General features: G+C 34.8%; 1 protein-coding gene and 1 non-coding gene across 5 annotated transcripts in view; one reads left to right on the plus strand and one right to left on the minus strand.

Annotated features, from left to right (window-relative positions):
- Positions 1–24494, minus strand: part of RFX3 (regulatory factor X3) — a 289839-nt gene that overhangs the window by 119122 nt on the left and 146223 nt on the right. The gene's annotated exons all lie outside the window — the stretch shown is intronic.
- LOC115863946 (U6 spliceosomal RNA) lies at positions 18825–18929 on the plus strand. Its single transcript, XR_004043733.1, has one exon. It is a non-coding gene; the product is annotated as a U6 spliceosomal RNA (small nuclear RNA).

Consider the following 24494-nt stretch of genomic DNA (forward strand, 5'->3'; position numbering starts at 1 on the left):
ACTTCAAGACAACCGATATTACCAAAGATAAAGAGGGAAATTTCATCAAGAAAATTGTCAAGAATAAATAATATATCTTATATGTCTTTGCATCTAAGAACAGTTTCAAAATAACATGAAGCAAAAACGGAAAGAATCAAATGTCCTTAATTGGTTTCCTTCATGGGGGCCAATATGGTGTGGTGGCATATTCAGTTGATTTGGAAACAGGAGAACTGATTTTAAGTCTTTATGCTGACACTTGCTGTTTATATATTGGGATAGTCAATTCACTTCTTTAAGTAATAATTTCTTTGTGTGTAAAATAAAAATTGTATCCACTCTATCATAAAGAATTTTTGTGAGAATCCAAAACTATTAAACATAAATACAAAGCATGGCATAGGCATATATGATAATTATAATACACCTTGAATAATGAGAGACATTCTTAAATACTTCAAAATATGAATCTTGTCTTCTACATCTGTGTAATTTTCATCTTTACATCCCACTTGGCTTCAGCCATAAATATGCACAATAAATGTTCATCAAGGGTTCCTTCAAATCATGAGATTCTGTAATTAAAGTAGAAATGAAACTCAGAAAGTGTCAAGAATCTTGGAAAAGAATTCTGGATAGATGCTGGCTAACTCATCTAGGACATCAATATATAAATATGTCTCTTGATTACACTGAGACTTTACAGCACAGCATAAAAATAGGGCAAAATTCTTTGCATTATCTACCAAGTTAAGGAACTGATGAAGTAAACAGAAGACCTATTTACTTAAATAGAAACTAGAAAAACACTAAAAATACTGAATTATAGCATATTTTGGAGGTAACACTATTTTCATTATTATCCAGTAAGTATGGTTTGTCGACTAATCATTAGAAACTGGGCCAAAGGGGCCTTTGAAAGAATTCAGTGATGAGAGATGGAATTGCCTGTAATTTGAGAAAGTATTCTTTCAAGGGTATAATGATAGCGAAGGAAGTAAAAGAGGGGTAAAAAAGAAAGGAGAAAGGAAAAATAACTACCTTATGTACACATGTATCATTTCAACAATTAAAAGTTAAAGTCCTTCAGTCTTTTATTTAGATTTTAGTTGAGGGTTATTTGATTTTCTTTCCTTTGTGGGGGGGGAGGGGACAGTAGGGCTCTATTATTAGTAAGCGTGCATTGGAGAGCCACAGAAATGCTCCTTTCTACCTCAAATTAAAATTATTCGGATCCAGGAAGAGAGCTATGTATACAGAGTAACTTTATTGAGACTTACAAATCCAGTCACAGGATGGAAGTGCACACGTCGAGCATTTTTTATATTGTGATATATTCTCAAAGACCCAACACAGTGTAAACACACTATATTTATTGCTCAATATTAAATAATGCCCTGCACCTAGCAAAGGAAATGCCCAGTGAATATTTGTGAAGTTTATAGTATCTTCTAAATGTGGATGTGTATTCATTAAGAAGCAAAACCAAAAACAAAAACGAAGGAATGCTTATTATTCCAAACTGAACTGATGTGATTACTTTTAATGGCCTTTAATGTATCATTAAAGACCAAAGGTAAAAATTTAAAAGGAAGTTGCATGCTATTTTCTCTTTCCTAAAATAATTAACTGTGGTTCAAATTTGTTCAAATATTATTCTATACTGTCCTTATGTTAAATATTAAGTTCTATTCAAATATTTACTAAATAGTTATCTATAAAAAGTTTATTTTTTATTTGATTTGCCATGCTGCAGTGCAGGAACTGCTCAGGTTAGCAATGCTGAAAGATATGGGGAAACTAGCATCCTGTAGGCATGTCATTACTATTCCCAATAACTGTATTTTCCATCCATCTTTGTGAAATCTATAAACTGTCACATTTTACTGCTTACCCTATCCAAGTCCTCAGGGGAAAGGAAGGAGATGATTAAATAAACTCTATAGGAAATTAATTTTCCCTTAATTTCATTGTCTTTCCCAGGATAAATTCTCAGAAGTGTTTCCTAAGAGAATGAACAAATATTTTTCACCACTTGAATTTTAATAAACAACAAAGTGGTGAAAATATGAACTGAAAAGAGATGGACAAAGGTGGAATTAACAGAAATAATCAACAATTTCTACAATTAACTGTTCATTTAATAAAAATGACCTTGGGCTAATTTCTAAAAGGCTACCTAGTACATATCAGAATGTTGGCGGTAATGAAGTCAAACCATAACAACATTCTGTACAAGAAATTTATCCATTCTCTGGCATCTGAAGGAAAAAAAATATCCCCCAGTATAAATATATGCAACAATGTATTTACATTCATACACTAGATGAATTAAGCAACTTAACACTATCTTACTAATACATATTTAAATGGAAGCACCTCTTATTACTATTCAAATGTAGTATTACAAATGCATTTGCTTATTTTTGTGAATTTTTATAATTCTTATTATTTATAAAAAGGAGTGAATACCAAAACAAACTGAGTACCACAGGAAAATGTGCTAGTTCAACAGAATCAGTTAGTAGATTTTCAGGACAAATTTATACAATATGTTGTTTTGGATGTGCTTCAAGAAAAATAAAATGAATCACACTTCAAAACAGAAATCCTTTTCAATAGTAAATGAAATCATTTATAATTGTTAAGCTTATTAGTCAGCTAAGAACAATACTAATCTCTTTGTAAAAGTGTCTTTATTATGTCAAGATCTTCATTGCCTTTCTTGTATAAAAGCATTCCTTACACACGTGATTGGCACAAAACATTTCAAACCTTAGTACTGAGAACTGTCAAAAACTGCATTAAGATAACTTTAATAGACTCACAAGAGATATGAAAGAGCTCTTAGCAGATTAAAAACATGGGATATTAGAACAGCTATGTTAGAGGCTGCTATGGGACTGACCAAAAGTGAAGCAGAAGGAAAAGGATCTACACTGGAACAGCTATTAATAAAAGGGCAGGGGGGAAGTAAGACATCCAGGGTAGCAGCAGAGAGTTAATTAGAAAAGCCACCTTGTGAGAAAAGAGAAGGAACGGAACTAATTCAATATTTCTTGACCAGTAAAACTGTAGGGAATTGAAGGGATTGAGGAAAGATAAGTCAAAAAGTTCAATGAGTACAGTGTGAGTACGCGTTGCTAGAAGAAAAGATGCAACAAAAGAAAAGAGCATAAGGGGAAAACTAATTTCCTTTACAGGCACGGTTATGGGAACAGAAATCAAAAACCTAAAGCCCAAAGCGAGAGAGAGGCATGGACATATATACACTACCAAACGTAAGGTAGATAGCTAGTGGGAAGCAGCCGCATAGCACAGGGAGATCAGCTCGGTGCTTTGTGACCACCTAGAGGGGTGGGATAGGGAGGGTGGGAGGGAGGGAGACGCAAGAGATATGGGAACATATGTATACGTATAACTGATTCACTTTGTTATAAAGCAGAAACTAACACACCACTGTAAAGCAATTATACCCCAATAAAGATGTTTAAAAAAAAAAAAAAGGCAAGCCTATTCCTAGTATATTCTGGATGATTAAAGCAAGAAAGTATTTAAAAAAAAAAAACAAACAACACCTAAAGCCATTTTTGTAGTCTTGGTTAAAAGTAAAGTAAATTATACATTACAATACTTTTTAATAAATCTTGCCAACAAAGAATCCTACAAATATTTTGAACGCTGAAAGTCATTTGCAGGTACCGGATGTTTATACATTATGATCACAAGATCACAGGGAACAAAGAGCATGGTTAAGTGACAGGACAGGTTAGAAAAAAATGTTACTTAAAGTCTCTCCTTGTGTTTGCTGAGAAAGAACAAGACGTTTCCCTAGATCTTTAATGTTAATTTACAAAGTTCTTCCTGGGATATGCAGTGATAACTACAAAATTCCTGTTTAATCTTCTAAGACTGGTAGCCCTCCACTTCAAAGAATGTGATGAATGTGAACTGTTGGAAAACAGGATATTGTTCATTGAAATGACAGAGTTCATTTTATGTAAAAGAGGAATTTGTTCATTTACATTGTAAATTCACTCACTGTCCCTGTGTTAGTTAACTCTCTCACTTATAAACTATGTAGCTCTCCCATTATTTTTTTTCAGAAACACTCAGATTTTTGGATATACTTTTCTCATAGTAGACTTTATGTAAATAAATGATGCTTCTAGCACATTCAAATCCAACAAACATCACAAACTCTGCTTCTTCAACAGGGCCAGAGGTAAGCATGAAATGTATAGGAATTATTTACTAAAACTATGTGATTGCTATAGGCAACTAGAAGTTATTATGAAAGTGTAAACATTACTGCTACACTTGGACTTCAAGTAGAGTCATATGAAGGCTAATAATGTAGTGATTAAGGTCCTGGCTCATTTTCTTGCACTTCTGACCATATGAAAATGAGGGAATCAATTGGGAGTGAATGAGTTCAATAAATCATCCCTACCTGCCTACCATCTATCTCCCAAAAAATACCTGATTAACATCAAAGAGCAGGAGCTAACTGGAAAAGGTGAAGCAAGTTTCCAAAGGCAAGAGGGGAAGTGTTTTTGGTAGCAGGGATGTGACTCAGAATAGATTTAGTTTATAAGGATTTCTCAATGACAAATTTGATAGATATTACATAAAATATATATAAAGCCATTTTCGTGAGTCAAAAAGAACAAAGTTACAACTACTTCCTACAAGTGAGGGACATTTTTTGTCATGATTATAACACTGTCTTAAACATTATTCCCCTTGGGGTCCAGCAGGACAGACCAATACTAAGATTCTACTAAACTAAGTAATAATTTCTGGGGGAAGAAATTTACTAAACAACACTCCGGTTACCAGAAAGAGCAAATGAGCTCAGTATTCCAATCTTGCTGCGGTATTAGGACAAGTCTTTAGAATAGGAGGCTTCTCTAGTCTCTCTAGTAATAAATCAAACTATAGAAACTTAAAATATCAATAAATGTAAGCAGCACATCAGAAGATCTAGCTATGCATAAAATACATTTTGCAACTCTAGACTGACCATCAGAGTATGCACTTTAAATGTCTTCCCTGGTGAGAAGGCATAGATGCAGATTCATACGTGCTCCCAGTGTCTATGGTAATGAAGCATATTTGCAAGAGAGATGCTGACTCCCTTGGGGTGGAGTACACGGAACTAAGAGAATGAATTATTAAACTTATGTGTTGGTAGTCAAAGCACTGTAACTTAAAATAACAGAATTCCTTAGTTATATACTATTGTTAAACTACTACTAAAACTATTATTAATAGTGATATACAATATTATTTCATTTGTTCCTCACAAAAATTCTGAGATGAATTAAAGATGGTAGGCATTTTTGCCCCCATTTTATAAACAGTGACATAAGTACAAAGACATAGTGACAACCCAAAGACATGGTAAGTGACAGGTAGCAATGATGCTAGGTATTCTGAATCCAATCCTAGAATTCTTCCTATAATACCAGTGTTTCCCCAAGTGTGGGATTAATGACATTGGTGATACACAGGCAAGAGAGTAAATAACTATGAACCATATCCTAAGAATCTGTTCCATTTTCAATTATTTTTAAAGCATTCTGATAGGTCAAGGAGAAGGTCTCAATCTTTACCACCTCTGAAGCTAACAATCTCACTTTTTAAAGGAAAGTAGGCCCCAGTGTTGGGTGTTGTCAAGCAAAAGCAGTTAGCCAAATCACGTAATATTATTTCATTTTTACTGTATTTAATTTTATGTTTATCTTCCATTTATGTCAAGGGATACTAGTTTTTCATTTCTGGTAGAAATATAAGGTACTCCTTATTAAATGAATTCATTTAAGTAATTTTACAGAAAACTGGCTAAGTAAAAAATAACTATATAGTGGACTTCGGAAAAAGCAAAATCATTAAGCAGTCTGCAAAGGACTGAAAATTAAAAATACTATACTACATATCATATGCTATAAATCATGCTCTTTAATAATGAGAGTCTCACCAAAAGACTTTCCACTTTAGCAAACTTATTTCATACATGAATTGAAACAATTAGTTACTTCATTGTATCAACTTATTAGTTACCTAAACTCCTAAACAAAATGAGTAGTAGCCGTAATACTACCATATCAAGGGTCAAGTTAATTTTGAAGCAAACTTGGCATATCACCTACTTTTTAGCAATATTTTATTTTACTTATCCTAATATTTTCATAATAAAATTTATACATAAATACAGTTGCATATGATTCAAACAAAAAGAAAATCAGAGTAAAATGTGATTGCCTCCTGCTTTATGCTCACACTCACTTCCGGCTATTCCTGTTCCTGGACATAATGACTAACCAACCTGATTAACCAACCATAGGACAGCACGCAGTCCTCCAACGTCTTACCAATAAATTCACCTTCATGTGCATTTTTGTCTCTGTGCTAGCCAGGAGCAGAAGAGTTAGCACCAACTGCAACAACAAACAGCCCCCAAATCTCAGTGCTTTAACTCCTAAGTTACTCATCTAACGGAGGGTACACAGGAGGTCCTGATCCACACGGTCACTTTAGAGACTCTGATTAACAAGGCTCTACCACTTTGTAGTTGTGTCATCCTGATGCAGCCTTAGAGGAGCTAAAGATTGTAGAGGTGGCATCATAGCTCCTAAATGCCTTGACTCACAAATAATACACTCACCAACTACTATCCAGAATATGCCACAGGGCCCAACCTAAATATAAGGGAAAATACACAGCTGAACATTTTATGTATCTGATAAAATACCTTTTTGTTCAATAGTACATATATGAACCAGGTGACAGATAACGTGTTTTCCTGCTACTTACTGTTCTTAACAATACATCTTGGAGCTCTTTTCAAGTGTGTATGTATTTGTGTCTGTGTGTACATGCATGTACAACTATTTTTATTGGTTTCATAGTATGCTATAGTATAGATAAAACTTACTTAACCATTCCACTATTTATGAATATTCAGGCTACTTTTTTTCTATTATAAAAAAAGTGCTATAAAGAAGGAATAGATCTAGTTTTTAATCAAACATTCTATAGAGTTGATCCTCTCCATATGTTTACTGGCCATTGGTTTCCCATGTTGTGTGAATAGTCTATTCATATCTTATGTCCATTTATCTATTGCATTGCTTGTCTTCCCTTAATGATTTACAGGATCTTGTTAAACATGATGAAATTTTTACTCCAATTTATTTAATATATATTTTTCCTTTAACTCTTTCTATGGTGTTTATTAACTATTACTTGGCCAAATATATCAACGCCTTTCCTATAAGCCTTGTGATGTTTTATATTCTACGTAAGACGATCTTCCCCTTTTTAAGATTATGAAAAAATAGTCTCCTGATTTTGTTTCTATTGGTTTTGCAGTTTTAAAACTGATTAGTTCTACAATCTATTTGGGGTATTAAGATAAACACCATTTACTGCATTATCTTTTTTTTAATTTGAAAGGGTATATTTATCATGAACTAAGTTCTCATTTATACATGGATCTGTTTATTTACTCCTGGTCTGTTACCACTCAGTTTTTATTACTATAGCTTTGTAGTATTTTATAAGATTCGTAGAACAAGTCCTTCACAGCTTTTCTTTTCTATAATCTCTTCCATGAACTTTAGAATTAGCTTTTCAACTTTAAGAAAACCCTGTTTGATGTTTTGATTGGATTATATTGAAATTATGCATTTGTTTGGGAGAGAAATGAATTCTGTATAAGACTGAGTCTGCCCATCCAGACTGCCCAAACATAGTAATCTCACCATATATCCTTTGCAGCAAAAATCTCATTTTAACGTTTAGGCCTCCTTAATGGCCTTTCATATGTGAGTTATATGCTTCCCCCAGCTCACTGGTTATGAGTGACCTATTATGAAGACTGATGCTATTTTTTGAAGTGATATCGTAGGCAGAATTCTAAAAATCTCTCAGATTCCAAACCTGCATCCCTGTAACCTACGAAAGTGATGAGAAATCTCTTCCGTGATTGTGCTACATGGCACGATTAGCTTAAAATTGGGACTGACCCAGCCTCATAAGCCTTTCAAATTAGAGTGCTTCTCTGGCTGGTGGCAGAAGAGGAGGTCAGAGAGTTAAAGCAGAGAACGCTTCAACATGCACGTTTGCAGAAGGAGAGGCCACGTGAGAAGTGATGTGGGCAGCCTCTAGGAGCAGAGAGCACACCCCAGCTGACAGCCAGCAAGAAAACAGAGACCTCAGTCCTCTATAACTGAAAGGAAGGAAATGAATTCTCCCCAACAACCTGAAAGAGCTTGAAAGTGAATTCTTCCCTAGGACCACTACATAAAAGCCCAGTGTGACAGACACCTTAATTTCAGTCATCTCAGACCTAGAACAGAGAACCCAGTTGAGTCCCCTCAGACTTATGATTTATAGAAATTATGAGATAATAAATGGGTGTTGTTTTAAGCTACTAAATTTGTTTTAATTTGTTACACAGCAATAGGAAACTAATCCAGATAGACTCCAAAGCAATTGTTATTACCACTTTCCCCCTCCATGGGTTTTCAGGATTCCGAGGGAAAAGAAAATACACTCAGAACCACTTCCCCCTTCCTCACCTGTATTCGCATTAATAGTCCCTAATTAAGACATACGTGCCAACCAAAATCTTTAATTTCCTGCTAAATTTTAAGACTTTGGGGAAATAAAAGGCTAATTCTTCCTGTAAAAGTTTGAATATTTAAGGTACACAGTAAATCAAAAACAAAAATATCAAAGGACAAAAAAGAACCTCAAAAGTCATTGGGTAAATCACCTAATGAAAATTAGGAGAATACTGTTATCAAACCCTAGAATCCAAAATCTATTTCACAAGAGGCCAGGATATATACAATAACCAAGTTTCTTTCAGTAATTATCTATAGTGACTACAATGTTTAAAGGCGAATACAATATTTTAGTAAAATAGTAATTAATCAACACTGACAATCCACTGGTATAAATTACTGCACTATTTACCTTTGCCTTTAAGTGAAAATGCACTTTATTACATAGTATGTTAAATTTCTAAAACTCTTCATACTCTTCAGAAATACTGAATTATGCATACTCTGAAATCAGCTTAGAGAATTTTTTTAATAGGTATTTACTGGAGTATAATTGCTTCACAATACTGTGTTAGTTTCTGTTGTACACCAAAGTGAATCAGTCATATGCATACACATGTCCACATATCCCCTCTCTCTTGAGTCTCCCTCCCACCTTCTCTATCCGACCCTTGTAGGTCATCACAGAGCACTGAGCTGATCTCCCTGTGCTATGCTTAGAGAATTTTGAACTGGTATATGGCTGAATTATATAATTTTTCAGAAGATATGTTGAAAGAAAATTATAATGGTACTCAATGACAAGACTGACAATAAAATAAGCTTCACTTATTCTGTCTGCATGCTTCTATACTATTTCAATCCTCTTTAACAAAATGTGTTGCATATAGTTCTTGGGTAAAATTTTTAAAACAAAGGAATAAATAAAAAAAGAAAAAAGTTTAGTGAATATGAAAGATCACAATTTTAATTTTGATGGAATTGAGAGAAACATATTAAGTTTTAGAATCTGAAAACAAATTAGAGGGAAGTAAAAATAGAGTAGAAAGAATTTAAAGAAAATACTATAACATGGAATAATGGTTAGCTACTTGTTAGAACTATTAAAACAATGTTATGAGAGTTAATTAAAAAGAAAACTCATGCATTATCTAAAATAAATTTTAAAGTTGTTTCTTTGTCAAAAATGATTTTTAAAATTATTGACTTCTCTAATACTGCTCTCCTCAAAATGCCAATTTCTATGAAATACAAATAACAGAAGTGTAGTGATAGACTAAGGAACCATTATCCTTCTTGAAATTTTAACAGATGGTCTTATCAGGACGATGGACAGGGATCTTATTTCCTTAACTGATTTTCTTTGATGTCTCCATGGTTTTTCACTCAGTAAACAAAAGGTATTATTGATCTAACCACCAAGTTGTCCCTCCATGTTGGTAGCACATATTGCAGTCAATTTAACAGTTGTTGGGAAAGCACATCTAAACTCTACTTACCATTTGCCTGATGATTTGCATGGAACCTCATGCAAATCATGGAACCTGATGATTTGCATGGAACCTCATGCAAAGGGAGAATGATCCCTTTGAGCTAATGCTTTGCCCATTCCTAAGCACTGTAGTAGATAATTTAAATTTCATATTTTGCCATCCATTTACATCTTAGTGCAAGTAACTTCCCTGCAAAAACAAGGCTAGTTCTGATGTAGAGAAGAGAGAGAGAATTGTGTTTTGTATGTAAGCCCCATGAAGGCAGGAATAATACCTGTTTCTTCTTTATCCTCTATCACAATGCCTGGAACATAGTAAACCCTCAATAAGGATTTGATGAAGGAAAGGAGGCGAGCACAAACTGAAATTCAACAAATAGCTCTGAGTTGCCAATGAACAAGGAAAAAAACCCAAAAAACCACACAGGCAAATGGCACATTAGGGGAGAAAAACAGCAAAAAGAAGAAGGTGATAGCGAAGGGAGTAAGAAAGTTCAGTGCTCATATTATTCCTAAATAAATGCATTTTATTTTTCTTTACTTCATGACTTACTCATTTAATAGCTCCACCCATATGCTATTTTAAAGAATAAAATTCATTGGAATGGTAGGAAAAAACATTCTACCATGAAAGGCTGCTTCCAAAGAAGTAAAAAGATGGGGCCTTGTAAGCACTGACAACATATTACATTAGATAACTATTTAGGTGAAGAATACTTTTATATTAGCAAAAGTAAAAATGTTTTGAAGCCAAAGATAAATGACTAAAGATATGGGTCAAAAAAATGGTTGATGACTAATTTGAGGCTGAATCAATGACCAATTAGGTTTATAGACAAATTTTTTTTTAATTAAAAATAATTTTGTTTTATTTTTAAACATGGCTAGTTTGGGCACTTGAAATAGTCAAAAACATTTTAAATGATCTCCAGAAAGTTATCAAATGAGTACATGTAAACTATATATAGGGCTCAATTCCATATTAATCCAAATTGTAAAATATTTATAAAGTCAAAAAGTACAAATATTAAAAATTACTCTTAAAAATTACACTACACATATTTTTCCATTACTGGTAATTGGTCTGTTCATATTTTCTCTTTCTTCCTGGTTCAGTCTTGGAAGGTTGTATGTTTCTAGAAATCTGTTCATTTCTTCTAGGTTGCCCAATTTATAGGCATATATTGTTAGTGGTAGTCTCTTATGATCCTTCGTATTTATGTGGTATCAGGTGTAACTTGTCCTTTTTCACTTCCGATTTTATTGACTTGGGCTCTTTTTTCTTTTTTTTTTAAATTTTTATTGGAGTATAATTGCTTTACAATGGTGTGTTAGTTTCTTTATAACAAAGTGAATTTTTTATAACAAAGTGAATCAGGTATACATATTCATATATCCCCATACCTCCTCTTGCATCTCCCTCCCACTCTCCCTATCCCACCCCTCCGGGTGGTCACAAAGCACCCAGATGATCTCCCTGTGCTATGCAGCTGCTTCCCACAAGCTATCTATTTTACACTGGTAGTGTATATATGTCCATGCCACTCTCTCACTTCAGCCCAGCTCACCCTTCCTCCTGCCCGTGTCCTCAGGTCCTCTACATCTGTGTCTTTATTCCTGTCCTGCCCCAGGTTCTTCAGAACCATTTTTTTTTTAAAGTTTCCATATATATGTGTTAGCATATGGTATTTGTTTTTCTCTTTCTGACTTACTTCACTTTGTATGACAGACTCTAGATCCATCCACCTCACTAAAAATAACTCAATTTCATTTCTTTTTACGGCTGAGGAATATTCCATTGTATATATGTGCCAGATCTTCTTTATCCATTCATCTGTCAATGGACACTTAGGTTGCTTCCATGTCCCGGCTATTGTAAATAGTTCTGCAATGAACATTGTGGTACATGACTCTTTCTGAATTATGGTTTTCTCAGGGTATATACCAAGCAGTGGGATTGCTGGGTTGTATGGTAGTTCTATTTTTAGTTTTTTGAGGAACCTCCATACTATTCTCCATAGCGGCTGTATCAATTTACATTCCCACCAACAGTGCAAGAGGGATTCCCTTTCTCCACACGCTCTCCAGCATTTATTGTATGTAGATTTTTTGATGATGGCCATTCTGATTGGTGTGAGGTGATACCTCATTGTAGTTTTGATTTGCATTTCTCTAATGATGAGTGATGTTGAGCATTCTTTCATGTGTTTGTTGTCAATCTGTATATCTCCTTTGGAGAAATGTCTATTTAGGTCTTCTGCCCATTTTTGGATTGGGTTGTTTGTTTTTTTTGATATTGAGCTACATGAGCTGCTTGTATATTTTGGAGATTAATCCTTTGTCAGTTGCTACATTTGCAAATATTTTTTCCCATTCTGAGGGTTGTCTTTTGGTCTTGTTTATGGTTTCCTTTGCTGTGCAAAAGCTTTTACGTTTCATTAGGTCCCATTTGTTTATTTTTGTTTTTATTTCCATTTCTCTAGGAGGTGGGTCAAAAAGGATCTTGCTGTGATTTATGTCATAGAGTGTTCCGCCTACGTTTTCCTCTAAGAGTTTGATAGTGTCTGGCCTTACATTTAGGTCTTTAATCCATTTTGAGTTTATTTTTGTGTATGGTATTAGGGAGTGTTCTAATTTCATTCTTTAACATGTAGCTGTCCAGTTTTCCCAGTATCACTTACTGAAGAGGCTGTCTTTTCTCCACTGTACACTCTTGCCTCCTTTAGCAAAGATAAGGTGACAATATGTACGTGGGTTTATCTCTGGGATTTCTATTCTGTTGCATTGATCTATATTTATGTTTTTGTGCCAGTACCATACTGTCTTGGTTGCTGTAGCCTTGTAGTATAGTCTGAAGTCAGGGAGCCTGATTCCTCCAGCTCCGTTTTTCTTTCTCAAGATTGCTTTGGCTATTCGGGGTCTTTTATGTTTCCATACAAATTGTGAAATTTTTTGTTCTAGTTCTGTGAAAAATGCCTTTGGTAGTTTGATAGGGATTGCATTGAATCTGTAGATTGCTTTGGGTAGTATAGTCATTTTCACAATGTTGATTCTCCAATCCAAGAACATGGTATATCTCTCCATCTGTTTGTATCATCTTTTATTTCTTTCATCAGTGTCTTATAGTTTTCTGCATACAGGTCTTTTGTCTCCTTAGGTAGGTTTATACCTAGGTATTTTATTCTTTTTGTTGCAATGGTAAATGGGAGTGTTTCCTTAATTTCTCTTTCAGATTTTTCATCATTAGTATATAGTTATGCAAGAGATTTCTGTGCATTAATTTTGTATCCTGCTACTTTACCAAATTCATGGTTTAGCTCTAGTAGTTTTCTGGTAGCATCTTTAGGATTCTCTATGTATAGTATCATGTCATTTGCAAACAGTGACAGCTTTACTTCTTCTTTTCCAATTTGGATTCCTTTTATTTCTTTTTCTTTTCTGACTGCTGTGGCTAAAACTTCCAAAACTATGTTAAATAATTCTCTTTTTTTCTTAATAAGTCTAGCTAAAGGTTCATCAATTTTGTGTAACTTTTTAAAGAACCAGGTCTTAGTTTCATTGATCTTTCCTATTGATTTTTAGTCTCTGTTTCATTTAATTTTGCTCTGATCATGATTTCTTTCCTTTCTACTAACTTTTGGTTTTGTTTGTTCTTATTTTTCTAGCTTCTTTAGGTGTAAGGTTAGGTTATTTACTTGAGATTTTTCTTGTTTCTTGAGGTAAGCTTGTATCGCTATAAACGATAGTACTGCTCTTAGTACTGCTTTGGTGCATCCCATAGGTTTTGGATCATTGTGTTTTCATTTTCATTGTTTCCAGGTATTTTTTAATTTCCCCTTTGATTTTTTCAGTGATCCATTGGTTGTTCCGGCTAAACAAACTGTTTAGCCTCCACCTGTTTGTGTTTTTTGCAGTTTTTCTCTTGTAGTTGATTTCTAGTCCCACAGCATTGTGGTCAGAAAAGATGCTTGATATAATTTCAATTTTCTTAAATTTACTGAGGCTTATTTTGGGGACTAGCATGTGATCTATCTTGGAGCTTTATAGAATCATAACATCAATATTCAGTCCTTACCTAATCAGTAGTTCAAAACAGTATTCAATAAATTGTTAACTCTTTAACTTCAAATTCTTCTGTGAGGTACATGGCTTTTTAAAAATGAAACAAAACTTAATAATATATAATCTGTAAATGAGAAATGCCTAAGACACAATTGGATTAAAATGAGGGGAGAGGAGGGCAGAGATGGGCTGGGAAGAGGCACAGAAAAGTTTCTGGCATGACAAAAATATCCCATATCCTGAACAAAGTATGGGTATAGGGATAAAATCACTTCTCACAGCACACTGAATAGTGTCACCTAAGATCCGTGTATTTCACTGTAAATAAACCGCAGCTCACCAAAAACTAAATGGCAAAAAAATAAGTGTATGTAAAATACTTCTTGACTATAATGAAAATACAATTACAGAATGTAATTAATTCCAAACTGAGAATAGATGCCTCTGTGTGTGTGTGTGTCTGTGTGTGTGTGTGTGTGTGTGTGTGTGTGTGTAATTTAGGGGGAGGAGTAGGTGTTTCCCCCATAAAAATGAAGCAGTAATTTATTAAGTTTTCATAATATGTGGCCACAACAGTATCATAAAACATCTGTGGGAATGATGATCAAGAACATAATTAAACAAAGATTCTTCAAATTACTGTGTATTAACATAAAATAAATCCATTTTTATTTTTATTTTTTTGCAGTATGCGGGCCTCTCACTGTTGTGGCCTCTCCCTTTTGCGGAGCACAGGCTCCGGACACGCAGGCTCAGCGGCCATGGCTCACAGGCCCAGCCGCTCCGCGGCATGTGGGACCTTCTTCCCGGACCGGGGGATGAACCCGTGTCACCTGCATCGGCAGGCAGACTCTCAACCACTGCGCCACCAGGAAAGCCCAATCCATTTTTAAATGAAGCAAAATAACTACTGAATTATTTCACTCTGCTTAAGGGAAAAACTGATCAGAAGTAAAGTCATTCAATTTATTTGCTATTGTATATATATCACTGAAGTGGGACACTGTTAGTTGCTATCAAGGGTGAGTTCTCTAAACATCAGAGTTGCCTACTTACAATCTACCATGGCTTTCATTTTTCAGACGTTTCTATTTATAATGCCAGCAGTACAGTACTTTTTTTCTTCTGCCAATGGAGTTAAGAAGATAAAGCAAATGAATTTAGATACTTACAAAATAATGTAATCAATTCAATTTCTTTTGCAGCACAGTTAATTCCTATTGTTTAATTTTAACTTTATATTAGCACAAAGTACTGAGGATTAAATCAGTGTTTCTACTTACATGGCTCCAAAATACATTATAATAACTATCAAATACTTGATATAGATATGCTATGGCTTTGGGGATAATTTCAGTAATCTGTATAACTCAAATTTAAATTATCATTCAAATGATGATGAATTATTAATAAACTATGAAGTTTTACATGTGGCCAGAAATGTAAATTATATAAGACTCCGATAAATGTATTATCTTGAAAAAGCAGTTATGGAAAATAGCCTCATCAACTTAAGTAAGATGAAGAGAAGCTGGAGAAAGTCCAGGAACAAGTAATATAAATTACTAAATGACTGGGAAATGACTTAACAAAGAAAGCCTAAAATAATGTGGGTTAGTAGGGAACAGACTACTGGGGTGGAATTAATAACAGTCTTTATTCAACTAGATAAATACTATACACATAGACCTTCAGTACTCTGCCCATTGAGAAAAGGATCTAAGAAGGTAAATGTTAAGTAGCAACTTTAAGAAGGGCTATGTTTAATACCAAGAAAAGTTTCCTTTTCAGTTTCAAGACTTTAGAGCTTAATTACAAAGATGGCTATAAAATCCATTTTCTCTGAAAATGTTTGGCCACAATAGAAATTACCAAAGGTAGTCATTCCTCTAACACATATGTAGCATTAGGTAGCAAATGTTGTGTACCCCATGGCCATACACACTCACCCTTACCACTTCAACACACACTGGTCTAGCTTTACACTACGGCATCTGAGAGATTTATCAGACCCTTAGCACCCTCTTTGCCCACCTGCATTTCAGCCAGAAATGTCAGGAAATTAACCCCCACCTGTGAGTGGCCAATGACTGACAGGAGTCTATATAAATACCCTAGGCTTCCTTTGCCCTCAGGTGAAATAACTCTGAGATGTGGCATAACACTGGCTCCCAGACTGCCCCTATGTGATCCATCTCTAATTAGCTACAGTTGTAACTCGTATAGTAATATAATCTCTGTTAGATAAAATCCCTTCCCTGTCTCACTTTCCCAATAACCTATTGGCATTTCCTGGGATCATCCCCCAAATAAACTACTTGCACTGAAACCTTCATATCCAAGTTTGCTTTTTAACTACCTACACTAAGACAACACACATGCCATTTCATGTACCACCTGTCTTTTCATATACTTAACAGTTTCTTTAAATTCCCCAATTATAAAATTTCTTGAAAAACTTTTATAACACAAGAACTAGAAAACTAATACCTTCCAACTTTCATTATTACAATACACTAAAAATAAATGATATCAAAACAGTTATTTAATACTAGCCAGCTATTGCTGCCTATTATCTCTGAGTCTGAATCGTGCTTTTTTTTTTAAGTGTGTACATGGGAGTAGGGGAAGATTAACAAATATTTGTGAGGTATTACAGATATGTTGCACCAAACTGACCATGTTTATTACTTCGAGTGACAGAGAATGGAAGAAGGAATAATTTCCTCACTCTGTGATTCAATGTTTTCTTAAATCTCTTTCCCATAACCACCTGAAGTCCATCTTATCATCTTGGACCATTTAAAATCACTTCACATCCCAATGGAATATACATTCCACACTTTAGAAAATATTACACTACAGAATAGATAAACCTGAGAAAGCTAATTCACAGTCTTAACTCAGAAAAAAATTAATAGAGATCTCCCAAGATTTCTTTGACCTCTACATAGTTTCAGAAACTATTAAACAGAGAGTTAGGAATTCTAGTCTTAACTTTTTGTGTGGCTGTGGCCAAGTCAATTCATTTTTCTGGACCTCAGTTTCCTCAACCTTAAAATAAAAAAGTCAAATAGGTCCATGTTTTCTCTTTTCTGTTCTCCTCGCCACTTGCGAGTTACAAAAGGAGTGAGCAAAGGTGAAGCTGTAGGTTTCTTAATCCCATTCCTTCAAAGCAGTTCTGGGAAGATCAGGAGGAGACAGGAGAGAGAAAGAGAGGGAGGAGTAGGTGAAGAGGAAAGAAGCAGAGGGAGGGGGAGGAGAAAGACTAGGAGGAGAGAAAGAAACAGAAAGGAAATGGACTTTTAAAAATACAGGAACCACCTTCCACTTATTAGAATGGCTACTATTGAAAAGAAAAAGAAGATAACAAGTGTTGATGAGGATGTGGAGAAACTGGAACCTTTGTGTACTGTTAGTGGGAATGTAAAATGGTGCAGCCGGTGTGGAAAAGAGTAAGGCAGTTCCTCAAAAAAGTTAAAAATAGAATATACGATATGACCCAGCAATTTCATTCCTGGGTATATACCCAAAAGGAACTGAAAGCAGGGTCTGAAGAGAAACACTTGTATCCTCATGTTCACAGCAGCACTATTCACAACAGGCAAAAGCTGAAAGCAACTCAAGTGTCTCAACAGATGAATGGATCCACAAAATGTGTATACATACAATGGAATATTAGCCTTAAAAAGGAAGGAATTCTGACACATGCTACATCATAGATGAACCTTGAGGACATTATGCTAAGTGACTAAGTGAAATAAGCCAACCACAAAAAGGCAAATAGTATATGATTCCACTTACATAAGGTGCCTAGAGTCGTCAAATTCATAGAGACAGAAAGTAGAATAGAGGTTACCAGGGGAAATGAGGAGTTGCTGTTTAATGGGTATAGAGTTTCAGTTTTGCAAGACGAAAAGAGTTCTTGAGGCTGGTTGCACAACAATGTGAATCTACTTAACATGATTGAACTGCACCCTTAAAATGGTTATGATGGTAAATTTTACGTTACATTTATTTTATCATGAACTAAATTTTTAAAAAATACAGGTTACCATGGGACTATATGACATTTAAGATCTCTTTCAGCTCCACAGCATTTGAATTAGCATTAACAACAATTATGTAATTTACCATGGTCATGATACAAGGTTCATGAACAAAATTAAAACAGAAAAGTTATTTATCCCATATATATTATCCACAATATTTGCAGTATGTGTATTATAACCATTAATCTCTATGATCCAGGCAATGAGCTTCAGTGACTAATACTTATTCATGCTCTCTACAGAAAGTCACTAAAATATTACCTAAATGTTAAGAAATCTTATGGCCAAATAGAAAGTTCTGCAAATTTAAGGTTACTATTAATCTTTCTTCAAAACTGTCACCTCCACTTTGAATGCCATTAAATCCCAGTCAGATTGAAAGGCAGTTTCTCCGGGGCTCGCACAGCGTAACGTTACTACACTCTCATGCTCAATCCTGTGTCAGGATGAACTGCACATGACTGCCATTCTACCTTGATTCTGAGTCCCAGTGAGTAAGACCTCACCACGCAGTAGCCTACTGATCTGGTCTAGCTGTGTCCATAGCACACTGCAACCACACCGTACTCATTAGAATTAGCACACCATTTACTCATAAGTTCTCATGTTTCTTAATGTTTCTTAATACAAGCTGACAAGATGATATCTAAAATTAAATAAGTGCTCGCTTTGGCAGCACATATACTAAAAATTGGAATGATACGGAGATTAGCATGGCCCCTGCACAAGGATGACACACAAATTCGTGAAGCGTCCCATATTTTTGAGAAATGGAAACAAAAACAAAAATAAACAAATGGGACCTAATGAAACTTAAAAACTTTTGCACAGCAAAGGAAACCACAAACAAGACAAAAAGACAACCCTCAGAATGGGAGAAAATATTTGCAAACGAAGCAACTGACAAAGGATTAATCTCCAAAATATATAAGCAGTTCGCACAGCTCAATATCAAAAAAAAACCAAATAACCCAATCCAAAAATAGGCAGAAGACCTAAACAGACATTTCTCCAAAGAAGATATACAGATTGCCAACAAACACGTGAAAGAATGCTCAACATCACCAATCATTAGAGAAATGCAAATCAAAACTACAATGAGGTATCACCTCACACCAGTCAGAATGGCCATCATCAAAAAATCTACAAACAATAAATGCTGGAGAGGGTGTGGAGAAAAGGGAACCCTCTTGCACTGTTGGTGGGAATGTAAATTGATACAGCCACTATGGAGAACAGTATGGAGGTTCCTTAAAAAACTACAAATAGAACTACCATATACCCAGCAATCCCACTGCTGGGCATATACCCTGAGAAAACCATAATTCAAAAAGAGACATGTACCACACTGTTCACTGCAGAACTATTTACAATAGCCGGGACATGGAAGCAACCTAAGTGTCCATTGACAGATAAGTGGATAAAGAGGATGTGGCACATATATACAATGGAATATTACTCAGCCATAAAAAGAAACAGAATTAAGTTATTTGTAGTGCGGTGGAAGGACCTAGAGTCTGTCATACAGAGTGAAGTAAGTCAGAAAGAGAAAAACAAATACCTTACGCTAACACATATATATGGAATCTTAAAAAAAAAAAAGGTTCTGAAGAACCTAGGGGCGGGACAGGAATAAAGACACAGATATAGAGAATGGACTTGAGGACACGGGGAGGGGGAAGGGTAAGCTGGGACAAAGTGAGAGAGTGGCATTGACATATATACACTGCCAAACGTAAAACAGATAGCTAGTGGGAAGCAGCTGCATAGCACAGGGAGATCAGCTCCCTGATCTCCCACCTAGAGGGTTGGGATAGGGAGGGTGGGAGGGAGATGCAAGAGGGAGGGGATATGGGGATATATGTATACGTACAGCTGATTCACTTTGTTACACAGCAGAAACCAACACAACATTGTAAAGCAATTATACTCCAATAAAGATGTTAAAAAATAAATAAATTAAATTAAATTAAAGATCTCCTGTCTTTTTTCTTTTCTTTTTTTTTTTTTTTTGCGGTACACGGGCCTCTCACTGTTGTGGCCTCTCCCGTTGCCAAGCACAGGCTCCGAACGCGCAGGCTCAGCGGCCATGGCTCATGGGCCCAGCCGCTCCACGGCACGTGGGATCTTCCTGGACCAGGGCACGAACCCGTGTCCCCTGCATCGGCAGGCAGACTCTCAACCACTGCGCCACCAGGGAAGCCCCTCCTGTCTTTTTATTGCATAAGTTTATTTATTTCTTACTGAAAACATAAACCTGACCTAAGTTAATTTATCATTTAAAAATTTTCTCTTTTATTCTCCTTGGTTTTAACATAAAATTTAAAAATATTACTTGAACTCATATAAGTGTACTTTAAAAATCTATTTAATTAGACACAAATTACTGATTTAAGTAAAAGTATAAATGGAAGAAAATTAAACTATCAGTGTTACTAAATTATTAAGATATATATTGCTGGCCAATAAGCACAAAAGATGCTTAACATCATTAGTTATCAGAGAAATGCAAACTAAAACTACAATGAGATACCACTACATAAATCACTAGCATGGTTAAAATTAAAGCCACTTATAAATCCAAGTTCGGTAAGGATGTCAAGCAAATAGAACTCTCATACAGTGCTGGTAGGAATATAAAATGATATAACCACTTTGGAAAGTAGTATGGCAGTTGCTACAAGGTTAAACAAGCACATACCATATGACCCAGCAAGTCCACCCCTAGGTATTTACGTAAGAAAAATAAAAACATATGTTCACACAAAGACTTAACATATGAATGTTCAAAACTGAAAACAAGCCAAATGTTCAGCAATAGGTGAGTGGATAAATAAACTCTGATATATCGTTAAAATGGAATGTTATTCACAAATGAAAAGGAATGAACCACTGAGAGACATAAAATCATGGATGAACCTCCAAATCACTATGTTGAGTAAAAGTAGCCCAACACAAAAGACTATATGTTGCATGATTTTATTTATTTGAAACTCTAGAAAAGACAAAACAAACTAAATGATAGCAAATCAGTATTTTCCTGGAGCTGGAAACAGGGGAGGGGAGGAACTGAGAGCAAAGAGGCATGAAGAAATTATTTGGGGTGATGAAAATGTTCAATATTTTGATTGTGATGGTGTTTATACAAGTATACACATTTGCCAAAACTCATTAAACGGTACACTTAAATGGATTTTATTGTATGTAAATAGCACCTTCTTCACAGAAAGTGATAGCATGGTAATTAAGCAGCATATTAGTTCAGTAGCTTGCAAACTTTTTAAATCATTTTCCTCTCTTAAAAAAATTACTTACAAATTACATACATGTTTAGAAGTATATACTCTACAAAACATATAGAAAAGTAGGAATTATAAAGAGCTAAAGATCAAATAATGAAATGTCCTGTTAATTGATGCAACTTCATTATTTAATCTTATGTCATAAAATGTACTTAGGTGAGAGGTTCACCACTGAAGATAATGGACATAAATCTGTATGTCAAAAATATTCTCAGTATGCAGAACTTGTGAAGCTAACTTCTTATCATTTAGACAGTGACTGTCTAAACAGACATTTTCTATGTGACTGTGAAAGAATTAGAGGAGTGCTCATTCTGTCATCTTGATTCTCCTTGCAATATTAGTGCTATCTTCAATCCGTAGGCTATATGTTACAAAAATTTTAAGCTGCTTTTCCATATCATGAAGTTAGTTTAATTAAATCTAGACTACATAATCTATTAATCCACCTTACCGGAAGCAGAAAATGCAAAAAATAAGTGAGGGGGCGGTGAGAGGGGGACAAGGTGGTAGAGTAGGAAGATCCTGGGCTTGCCTCCTGTCATGGATACTATATATAGAAACTTAACTAGAAAACCCAAAAGACTCCACCAATAAACTATTGGAACTAATAGATGTATTCAGTAAAGTTGCAGGATATAAAATTAATATACAGAAATCTGTTGCATGTCTATATATCAACAATAATCTATCAGAAAAAGTAAGAAAACAACCCCACTTACAGTTGCATCAAAAAGAATAAAATTTCTAAAAATAAACTTAACCAAGATGGTGAAAGACCTATACTCTGGAATCTATAAGACACTGATGAGAGAAACTAAAGAAGACACAAAGAAATGGAAGGATATATCATCTAACGAAATGGAAGAATTAACACTGTTAAAATGTCCATACCACCCAAAGATTCAATGCAATCCCTATCAAAATACCAATGGCATTTTTCATAGAAATGGAACAAATATTCTTAAATTTTGTATGGAACCACAAAAGACCCCGAATAGCCAAAGCAATCTTGAGAAAGAAAACAAAGCTGGAGGTATCATGCTCCCTGATTCAAATCTATACTATAAATCTACAGTAATCAAAATAGTATGGTACTGGCACAAAAACAGACACATAGATCAATGGAACAGAGCCCAGAAATAAATCCATGCTTATATGGTCACCTAATCCTTGACAAGAGCAACCAAGAATACACAATAGGGAAAGAACAGCCTGTTCAATAAATGGTGTTGGGAAAAACTGGACAGCACCATGCAGAAGAATCAAACTGGACTATTTTCCCACACCATATACAATAATAAACTCAAAATGGATTAAAGATTTAAATGTAAGACCTGAAACCATAAAACTCCTAGAAGAAAATACAGGCAGTAAACTCTCTGACATCAGTCTTTGTAACATTTTTTTGGATCTGCCTCTTCAGGCAAGAGCAACAAAAGCAAAATTAAACAAATGGGACTATATCAAACAAGAAAGGTTTTGCACGGTGAAGGAAACCATCAACAAAATGAAAAGGCAACCTACTAAATGGGAGAAGATATTTTCAAATGATATATCCCATAAAAAGTTAATATCCAAAATATAAAAAGAACTCATGTATTGAGCTGTAGCTCAATATAAAAAAAATCCAATAAAAAAAATTAGCAGAGGATCTGAATAGACATTTTTGTAAAGAAAGCATACAGATGGCCAATAACATGAAAGGAGGCTCAACATCACTAATCTCTAGGGAAATTCAAATCAAAACCACAATGAGATATCACCTCACGCCTGTTAGAATGGCTATCATCAAAAAGACAACAAATAACAAATGTTGGTGAGGCTGTAGAGAAAAAGAATGGTGGTGCACTGTTGGTGGGAATGTAAACTGGTGCAGCCACAATGGGAAATAGTATGGAGGTTCCTCAAAAAATCAAAGATAGAACTACCATATGATCTAGCAACTCTACTTCTGGGCATTTATATGAAGAAAACAAAAACTCCTATGCTAACTGCAGCATTATTTACAGTAGCCAAGATATGGAAACAACCTAAGTGTCCATTGATAAATGAGTGGATAAAGAAGATGTGATGTGTATATATGTATATGTGTGTATATCTATCTATCTATATTTATAAAATGGTATATTAGCCATAAAACGAATGAAATCTTGACATTTGCAACAACATGGATCTATCTATAGGGTATTATGCTAAGTGGAACTTTGTGCTTCCACTACATGGGGCATGGGTTCGATCCCTGGTCCCTGATCAGGGAACTAAGATCTCACATGTGCATTGCACGACCTTAATATATAAATGAATGAATGAATGAATGAATAAAATCAATATAAAACACAAAGCAAACAAACAAAACAGAAACAGACTCATAGATACAGAGAAAAAATGGTGGTTGCAAAAGGGGGGTGGGTAGCTGGGTGAAATAGGTGAAGGAGATTAAGAGGGGCAAACTTCCAGTTACAAAATAAATAAGGCCTTGGGGATGTAACATACAGCTTAGCGAGTACAGTGTATAATATGATAATAACTTGGTATGGTGACAGATGGCTACTAGATTTATTATGGTGATCATTTTGTAATGTACTTGAATGTCAAGTCACTATGTTGTACACCTGAAAATAGCATAATATTGCACATAAACTATACTTCAAGGAAATTTAAATAAAAATAAATAAATAAAACGTTTTTCAAAAGTGAGGGGGCTACCATTAACCCCTCTTCCTTCAGTATGCCTCATTTATACATGTGATATATAAGTAATTATATCTTTGCTATATTTCCCATTTTTAATAAAACATATAAATAGATATTCTAACATATCTTTTTCTTACTCTAATAAATCTTGCACAAATATAGGCTGTAGAAGTTCTGCTTTGGAGACATCTGAGAGTGATCATTTGTACTGTTCAAAAATTATAGGGTTTAAAAATATGGAGTATGTGCATGTGCATGTTTAACACTAAACCTGTTATTAACTATTTTCATCACTATTAATTTAGAAGGCACTTCAGTATTACCTAGTTCA

The sequence above is a fragment of the Globicephala melas genome, chromosome 6 (assembly GCF_963455315.2).
Source record: "Globicephala melas chromosome 6, mGloMel1.2, whole genome shotgun sequence".
NCBI lineage: Eukaryota > Metazoa > Chordata > Mammalia > Artiodactyla > Delphinidae > Globicephala > Globicephala melas.